Consider the following 10,405-nt stretch of genomic DNA (forward strand, 5'->3'; position numbering starts at 1 on the left):
ACATGTGTTCACGCACATGATCAATAGAGGGTCATAACCACCTCCATGGGACTACGCCCACAGGGGTTTAAATACCTGGGTCTCTCCACCTTTTGGTTGAGAACTGAAGAAGCCTTTCGGATGAGAGGTGAAACGTCTTCAAGAAACAAAAAGAAGTCCAGTCGCCTTTTTCAAGCTCCAGAGACAACTGAATCGTAGCGTCAGTCGGGGTGGTTGAAAGTGATGTTTCATACGGATACGTCCTTTAAGAAGAAATATTTTAATTGATCATTTATTTTATAAATGTCATCAGTAATGGATCTGTCAGATATCACCAGACATTTGAGTTCCAAATGAATTTAATTTTAACATAACCACGCAAAGTTTTTATTTTTATTGTCCTCATTTCCATATTTTTATCCTTGAAGGGTAGCTTTGCATGATTTGCAGTTCAAAGTTATTTTGTCCTTGGTGTGGCCCCTCAGTTCATCTTCTTCTTCAAAGAAGTTGTTTTAGCTCCTCCTCTATTAAGCTAACTTTATGCTGACTGGCTGCCCTTCATGAATGTATGAACAGCAGGTGGGCGGGGCCTCGCAGTTAGCATTAGCATTAGGGATAGCCCCTCTCATTGCTAGTCATACAGATCAAAGGGGAGAAAAACTTTAAGAAACTGCTGAACTGAAAAATTAGAAAGGCCTCTTTTCTTAAAAATATTACAGCTGTACACTAAGTGCAGCACAGTGGTGCAGTTGCTGGCACTGTTGTTTCACAGCAAAAAGGTCACGGGTACGAATCCACTGGCCAGCCGGGGCCGTTCTGTGTGGAGTTTGTGTGTTCTTCCTGTGCTTGTGCGGTTTCTCTCCTGGTTTTCTGGCTTCCTCACAAAGACCTGCATGATTTAGGTTAACTGGCCATAGGCGTTGGCTCTGTGATGGACTGGTGACCCGTCCAAGGTGTGCCCCACCTTTCACCCTATGACAGCTGAGACAGGCTTCAGCCCGCCCCGCAACTCTGAAATGGATAAGTGGAAGATAAAATAAACATTAAATGTTGGAGAGGCCACTTTACACTGGAAGGAGTTAAAGTGAACCTCTCACATTTTTTCCTGTCTTCTGTCATATGTGCTGTTCTTCAGTGGATGTTCATATAAAACGTGGCCAAAATTTCAAATAATGAGTTCAGTCATGTATAAATAATCCCAAAAGCTCAAGCTGTGGTTACAGTTGACACATTTATCACTGCTCACCACAGCTGTGACATCAACACAGCGACATAATCATTATAACAACCCATTTCACTCAAAGTTCATATACTTTACTGAAACTAAAGTGTGAGAAAGTATTTTAATGACTAATAGAAAAATGAAACTACTTTTGAAACTAGGAAAAGAAATAAAAACCCTGAAAATGTCTTTAGATTTAGTCTCTGGCAGTGTGGTCAACCAGCATCAGGAGCTTTACTACATCTGATTACTGACTGTGAGATACTGTCTCCACAAAGTGTTGTGTTTGTGTAGTCAAAAAAATATGTATATCCATATTGTAACACATATTTTATTAAATGCTCAAAAAAATTCAGGGAACTCTCAATCATCACACTTTCTTTGCTAGTGTCCTTGTCACTGCTTGCAGCATGAGGTGGTACCTGCAGCCCATTCACGCTGCATTGGTAGTCCAGCTCCTCCAGGATGGCACATCTAGGAGGTAGAGCGGATCATCTGCTAATCAGAAGGTTGGTGGTTCAATCCCTGGCTGCTCCAGTCTGCATGACAAAGTATCTTTGGGCAAGAAATTTAACCCCCAAGTTCAATAAGCTCATTATAGAATTAAGATGCACAGAGAGGAACTGAGGATATGCAATCTGGATATTAGAAAGGTAGCAATCCTGGTTTGCCTGCATTTCTCTGTAATTCTGATTATTCTCCGGCTCCTCGTGTTATTTTGGATTTCTGCCCCACGCTTTGTTTATTCTGGACTCGGCTGGTAAGAGGCACAAATCTAGCTCATTTTGTCTCAGTGTTCCCTTTTCTCAGGTCACACTTTGCACATCCCTGATTCCTCTCCTTGGGTCTTAGCCCCTCCCACCTGAGATGCAAGCTGAGGAGGCGAGGAAGCGACACGAGGAGAGAGAGAAGCGACGGCAGCAGACAGGATGAGGCCTCCTCGCTTTGTTAAAGCGATGCCACTTAAATATGACATCTGACACGACTGCATCATAAATTTTGATCTCAGGTGTAACAGTGCTCCGGCCACTATATTTAGGGACATTTTAATTAAATTCACAAAATGGTGCAAAGTGACAGGATGTTATAGTTTAGTTTTGTTGTGAAGGGCAGTTTTGAGAGTCCTCCTCCCTCTGTGGTTTGTATTTTCCAGCTGTGCACTCTTCCTCTTTTTCACACTGAAGGTAAAAACACTCCTGCAAAGGATTCACCTCCTGCGCCCTCCTCTCGTCTCTCCTCCAGAGGCGTTTTAGGAGTTGAGACATTTGTCAGCGCAACGTATTGAGATTGATTTCTGGGTCACAGGCAGGAGGAGACAGGAGGATGGGCCTCCTGTCTACTACATTTTGCTTATGCACGCTGCAGTATAGCAAAAAAGATTCCCATGCCAAAACAAAATGCCACTTGGCCGAGTTAGCCCCGCTTGTTCACAGGTGACACAAAAACAAACAATAAAGAAATCATTTAAATGCCCCATTTTTCTGCATTAAGTGTCCATCAGTCAGAAACTCACCATAAAAAAACCTGCTGATTTCAGGTGGGTTTATTTCACCGAGCAGAATTACTCAGTGAGCCGGTAACTTCTTACAACAGCTTCTCCAAACATTTACCGATTCATCGTCGGGCTGAGATTCAGGAGGTTTATTCATGCTGAAATTGTTGCTGCCCACCCTTTTGATACAAAAACCACACAAAGGTCAAGAGCGTGGTGGTGGCTGGCTGATGAATGCATTGTCTGGGCATGTTTTCACAGCATCGGGATAAAGAGAAAACGAGGTCAGGGGTGTCACAGCGGGCTCGATAACAGCGGCAAAGCAACAGTAAAATAAATACAATCGTTTGTTTTAATTTTGGCCCAAAACTGTCGTTTCAGAAGTGAAGCAACTGAGCTTCGTGAATCAATGCAAAGATTTCCATGCGGATGAACAACTATGTTTCAAAATACACTTCAGCTTTTACACTAACCTGAAGATCCTCCCAGAGCTGTTTCACCATCACCCGCATTTTATTTTCATCGATTATCTTCAATTACAGATTTAATATGCATGACAGCTAATTCAAGTGGATTTAATTCATACTTAATTCTGTCATTTTCCAGTCTCTCTCTCTCTCTCTCTCTCACACACACACACACACACACACACACACACACACACACACACACACACTCTTTTACAAGATCACTTGAATGTTAAACGATTTCAAATTATATAACTTCCTAATATATTCATTTTTTCAGTTGACAAGAAGAGCATTTCCTCTTGTGAATAACCAAAAAAAAACACGCTTTAGAATGAGATTGTGCTGAAATTACAACATAAACTCTACACAACAAAAGTGCACACACAGTTAGATTAAAGGTCTGAGTAGAACGCACCAGGCGAGATTAAAAATCTGTTGGTTCATAAGTCAAAGTTTAGCAGCAGTTATTTTTGATGCAAACACCTTTTTTTTTTTTTACATGCATTTGTGTGTGTGTGTGTGTGTGTGTAGGGCTGGGAGGTGCAGCTGTGAGAAGGATCCGGCTGTCTGAGGAGTTTCTGTTTCCGGTGAAGTTTCAGTGTAAAGGGACGAGTTCTGGTTCCTGTTTAAAGACATCTTAAAATGCCAAAAAGAGCCTTTAAAGCTTGACGTCGTGAGCAATGATGACTGCACCCCAGTGATACAGTGATACACAGCTGGCAGTGATACACAGCTGCGCAAAGATTTTGGAGTGACGCAGTTTTTGTAACTTTGCCTCTGCACACTACAGCAAACAGACTTTCAGCTTTAATTCAGGGGGTTTGAATAAAGCATTGCATTAACTGTTCAGGAATTGCAGTAATTTTTATATGTAGTCCCTCATTTTCAGAGGTTTAAAAGTAGATAACTGAGGCGAGGCCTGCTCCCTGCTTATTCTATGACAGGTTAACCACATAAAAGATCTGGAGTTAATTCCAAGTGTGTAACATTGCATTTGGTGGCTCGTTTGGTAGATTGAAATCTTCTGCTGTGGTGTACGGAGACACTGTATCACTGTTTAAAAACGTATTTTATTTTTTTATTTATTTTTATTTTACCTTTATTTAATCAGGAAAAAAAAAAACACTGAGATTAAAATCTCTTTTTCAGGTGTGTCCTGGGCATGACAAAAATACACAGAAACAGAAAACAGCCACACAAGTCAAAAGGATAAATAAGTAGTAGCAGTTTATAAGTAGCAGGTTATTTAAAAGTGCCTTAAACTTATTGAAACCAGGTCCTTAAGTTTGAGGTCTTTTTGAATTTCGTTCCGTGTAGAATTGGAACGCTTTTTTTGCCTGTCTCAGTCCTGACTTTAGGAGCAGACAACAACGATCCTGAGACCTCAGAGTGTAAGGACCTGAACTCTTCTGTTGCAAGTGGGTCTGAAGTCTGGAGGGAAGCAGGCCTAGTACACACTTATATATAAGAACGCACCAATGTTTGAATCTGCGAACCTGAAGGGAGGGCCATCCGATATGTTCATACAGCAAACAATGATGAGTAAGAGCCTTAGAAATTAAGATAAATCTTAATGCTCCATGATACACAGTATCGAGAGCATGTAGACTCTTTGTTGAAGCGTGCATGTACAGAACATCCACAGAGTCAAGCACTGAAAGACACGATTTTATTCTAAAATAAAAACCCAGCTTCAACTTTAGTCTTTCAATTAACTGTTGAATATGAGGCGTAAATGAAAGAGATGTATCTATAAAGATCCCAAGAAATCTGTACTCTGATACACATTTGATTTAGGTACCCTGAGATGTAGATATCCGGGGCAGGCTCACAGATTTAGATTTGGAGTTGGTTTTAGAAAACAACATGACTTTTGTTTTGTCCACATTTGGATCCAGATGGATTCTTTGTAGGTGGCTTTGGACGTTTGGGAGACATTACTCGTCTCAAAGGAAAGGTTTGAGGTCAGTAGAAGCTGTCTTAGGTTTTTATTTCTTCAGAATAAAACTGGACTTTTTTGGTGGCTCAGGATTGCGTCGCTGTTCTGGTGTTTTAAGGTTTTGATTCTTGGTTTTTGTTGCAGTTCCTGCTTTGAGTTTGTTACTTCATCTATTTCTTCTGTTTCCCTGCCTCTGTTTCACGTTTAGTGTAAAGTTTCATTGTGCCTGCTGTTTGTCTCATTTTAGTTTGAGTAACTTAAATGTAGACTGTAGCAACATATTTTGTATTTTGAATGTTTGGCCTTATGGGAAAAATGTTGCCCACTCCCTTCAGTATAGAGAAGAAGTCCAAGGATTGAAAACTCGAAAGTCTTTACCCTCCTGGAAGTGTGGATACCTGCACGTCTGGTATATTTCCAGAGGTGTGGCTAAAAAGCACCTCATTTCATTCTTGGTTAGATCAACTAAGCACAGTTTTATTATTGCACGGGGGGGGGGGGGGGGGGGGGGGGCTCATGAACTCTCACAAATGTCTTCATCGGTCCTCAAAAATCGTCAGCAGTGCCGACAGCGAGTTAATTACAGCCCGTTTCCTCCTGTAGCCGAACGCTCACAGACACACACCGTCAGCCTTGTGCACACTCCAGAGCCACTGTTATGGGCTCTAATCACAGCGACAAATGATGTGTCACAAAGAGTGGGAGATGAGTTAGAAGAATCATTCTCACACACACACACACACACAGACACACACACCCCTCTCTGAGAGTAATAAGGTGAAGAAATGTAGCCAGAGCAGTGTGGAGTGGAAAGACATATGGAGGGGAAAGAGCGAACAGGGGATGGGATAGTGCAGCGCGAGAGAGAGAAAAGTGTGTGTGTCAAGTTGATAAATGTGGTAGCAGAAGACATTGTGGTGGTGGAGGAGCAGGAGGCCACCAGATAACACCAGAGCAAGGCCTAAGCTGTCTCATACCATGAATAAAACACCTCTCTCTCACACACACACTCACACACACACAGACATTTCTAATTACCTTCAGATGACTTTATCGCTGTTTCATTGAGTTATTTAAATGAAAAACATCGGACTGTGGGATCAGTGCTCTGCGTGCTGCCCACGATGTATACATGCATATGTGTGGTTGATCACATGCTTAGTGAACTGTCCACTCGCTCAGCTTTAAAGTCGTGCAGAAGTTAGTCTGGTTGTTGGCAAATAGGCAATAAATTACCTGCTTGTGAGCAAATCTACGGTTTCACCTCTTTTATATTCATTTGATGCCCTCTGGTGGCTGAAATGGGAAGTGGTTCGCCTGTGCAGCCACGTTCATTTGTACACTGCACAAAAATGCCAACATTCAAGAAGAGGCCAATAAGACTTTAATCAAATTTTGCACCACAGAAAAATTTTGCACAGGAAATTTATGACACTTTAGATTATTTATGATCCTGGTTGATGCTGGGCAAACATTTAAGTGCTAAGAAGCATTTAAAAGAAGAGAGAGGCCAAGCTGGGGGTGGCAGAGATGAAGATGTTAAGGTTTTCATTGGGAGTGAGCAGAAGATAAAGCTCAGAGTCAACAGTCTGTCACATTTTAAAAGGAGCACTTGTTACATAAAAAATCTGAACAATACATTGGCAATATATATCATCTAGTATGTCAACATGAAGGCAGTTATTTTGTCTCAGCAGTGAAAACTCTGAGATCCCGGTGTCTCACCTTTGCACTATCAAATAACTTGAAAGTGGTGCCGTCATCATATTAATTCATTTCAATAGTGTAAATTATTTTAAGTTGCAACACTTGATACTTGAATTCTGAACACTTGAGTTGAAACCCACAGAGATAACCGCACAGAGCTACACAGCAGGTGATATTTGGCCTCGACAGCTTCACCCTGAAAACGACTGCTGCAGGTTATCTGCTCGTGCTGAAGAGCCTCCGTGTTTGGAAGATGAAGAAGGTGCTATGGTGAAGGAGACTGAGCATTAGGGGATCAAGCACCAACTTTTCTCAGTATGATTAAATTAAATTGAGGGAAAAAGAAATATGAATGGTCACACATAAACACAATTATACATTGATTGATTGATTGATTTATATAGCGCTTAACAACAACCAACTAAGGTGACCAAAGCACTTAACAGTAAAAGTTACATCAAAAAAGTACAATAAAAGTTACATCACAGAAGAAATACACAAGAACAACAATAAAAAGGAAAATAAGGAAAATGCCGTTCCACCGCATGGTATTAAAAGCCTGTCTAAAAAGATACGTCTTAAGTTTAGACTTAAAGATAAAGAAGTTAATCGAAGATCTAAAGGGAGGTTGTTCCAGAGTTGGGGTGCCGCTGCTGAAAAGGCCCGGTCACCCCAGTGCTTTAACCCAGTTCTTGGGACATCTAATAAAAGGTAACTGGATGACCTCCGAGATTTCCCATGTACAGGAAGACTTAAAAGTTCAGATAAATATGGTGGGGCTAGTCCGTTTAACGCCTAAAAAACAAACATTAAGATTTTAAACTCAATTCTAAATTGAACAGGAAACCAGTGCAAAGAGAATAAAACAGGAGTAATGTGCTCACATCTAGAGGTGTTGGTTAAGAGGCGGGCAGCTGCATTCTAGACAAGCTGAAGTCGTCCTAGGGAAGACTGATAGACACCAATATAAAGACCATTACAATAATCTAGTCTAGAACTGACGAATGCATTAATGGCCTTCTCTAAATCAGTGTGGTTTATAAAAGATTTAACTTTAGTCAGCAAACATAAAAGCTAGATTTGACTACAGAGTTGATTTGTTTATCAAAGTTAAACTCCTGGTCAAATATTACCCCGAGATTTCTAACTGTTTTATTTAACTTAAAAGGCAGAGCACTGATGTCTGGGGTTGGAAAATATCACCAAATAAAATGCATTCAGTCTTTTGGTGGTTTAAAAACAAAAAGTTTTTACCTAGCAACTGTTTAACAGCAGTTACACAGTCTACAAAAGATAAAACCGCGTTAGTCGTACATACATGAATGTGATGACTGAGGTCAGATATTTGGGTCACATAATCAGGAATGATCTCTGTGCTGATGATAATGATGATGTGCGGTGCCAGCAAATGCACGAGCAAAAATGCTGCTTCTACATGTGTGTGTGTGATGTTAAAACAGCTGTTTTTGGAGCCAGCTGTGCTCCTCGTTCTTAAGCTCATTTGCGGTGCAGTTATAATAGAACAAAGATGAGGAAGATTCAGGTGGTTTATAATGAGGCAATCAGGATTTTGCTCAAGCTGCCAAGATGTGCAGCTGTCCAGAGAAGTGTTTGTGACTAGAAATGTTCCTGCTGTTCATGCTGAGCTGAGAGATTTTATGTTCAAATTGATGTTTAATTGATTTTTTTTTTTTTTAATGAACGTGAGTGTGAATGGTTATCTGTCTCAGGTGAGGGCTGAGGGTTTTGCAGACTATAATTGATGAGACCGGTGGGGATAACGTGCCGAAAAGTGATCACAGTGCACGAGGTGTGGTGGCGACGGAGGGCAACATGAGGCTAACTTAGCTCACGTGGGATCTGGAAGAGCCTTTGATCTAAAGTTCTTAACATCAATCACACAACGCACAAAACATCATACACGATGAAAATGTTCAACTGCCAATTTAAAAAAATAAAACAGGAAGGACGCAACACCTTGCAGTGCTACTCAACAACTGTGCTTAACAATTTGAGTTTTCAAGGAGACAAAAACTACAACAACCAGTCGTGCACTTGGCCTAATATAATGCACTGAACTCTTTGTCTTGTAAGTTGCCAAAATATTTGGAAAACACTTATATTTTTGGGACTTTTGGCCTTGCAGATGCTCTCATTTGTTTCTTACAGTGTAGATTAGATCTGGAGCTCATGTTGGACTGAAACCACTGACACATGAGGAAGGAAAAGGCAGTGTTATGCTTGACTACAATTCCCAGAGTATGTTTGGAGGAGTAAAGGTGAGGCATTCAACCCTAAGAATGCTGTACCAACTGTATCATAACTCCAAACACAGTCCCAACCTAAACCTCAGCTTGCATGAGCACCTTAATCACATTCACAGGTGTCCGGTTTCATTAAAGCAGGAAGGCTCAAGGTTCTTCATGGAAATCAGCTTGTTATTACAATGTGTTGAATTTTTATACTCAAATGTAAGCCTTTTCAGTAACAGTTTGGGGGAAATATCCTTATTTATATACATATACACGAGACCCTCTGACCACCACCAGACACCTGCAGCCCTTCCTGCTGGTGCCAAGCCCACTGGAAGGTTTGCCCGTATGGCTCAATCAGGCTGATCTAAGCGCTCCCAGACGAGGCCCTCCTGAGAGCCACGGTAACCAGAGGTGTACTACTACATGTTTCTTCTCAGCATAAACGTAGTTTGTGTTTTCTCCTGTTTGTTGTTCTTGGTCTATCATCTCCCCCTCCCCTCACTCCCCTACAGGTCGCGGAAGATGGCTCCCCTCCTTCAGCCTGGTTTTCCCAGAGTGCTCTCCTTCTGAAAAGGAGTTCTTCCTCCCCACTGTCACCAAGCGCTGCTCAATTGTTGGAGTTCTCACTGTAGGTCCTTACCTTACAACGTAAATGATTTATATTAAAAAAATTAATTGAATGGGATAAATGTGATATTTTATATATTTGTAACATACGTTTGCAGTGTTTGTTATATATATATATAGTAACAGGGTTGCAAATCAGTGCTTATAGTGTTTTCTCAGAAAAAGGTGCAGCTGTGGAAAGTAATGGACTGTGAGAGTAAATGTAGTTATAGAAATGTCTACTGATCATATCACTTTCTCTTTGTCGTGTCACTCACTGTTTTGTCTCTTCCGCTTCCAGCTAAACAGACACAACTTGCAGGGCATAATTACTGTTCTGTTTGTAACAATTATAAGAGACATGCCAGCAAAATCAAAACAACAAAGTGGGTTAGAACTTATTTTAATTGTTATATTTGATATGCAATTTGGTCATCAAGACGAGAAAAAAAACTGCCGTTTATGAGGTTCTCAAATAGGGAAGCTTGTTTCTGCCACTAAAAAACCAAAACAAAAAAAGTGCCTTCCATAAGTGAAATTTCGAGTTATACATGGCTTTTTTTTTTCTTTTTTTTTTTGTGGCGGAAACAAGGTTCCGTACCTCAAGAGCTATTTAGTATTTTAAATAATATTTTGGAAATACTTTTTTAAAAACTGGCCTTACATTTCGTCTCAGGACAAGTGTGATTTACACACAAAAAAGTGTGTTTTAGCATTTTGTGCGTGGGTTACTTT

This window comes from Archocentrus centrarchus, chromosome 1 (assembly GCF_007364275.1).
Source record: "Archocentrus centrarchus isolate MPI-CPG fArcCen1 chromosome 1, fArcCen1, whole genome shotgun sequence".
In the NCBI taxonomy this organism is placed as follows: Eukaryota; Metazoa; Chordata; class Actinopteri; order Cichliformes; family Cichlidae; genus Archocentrus; species Archocentrus centrarchus.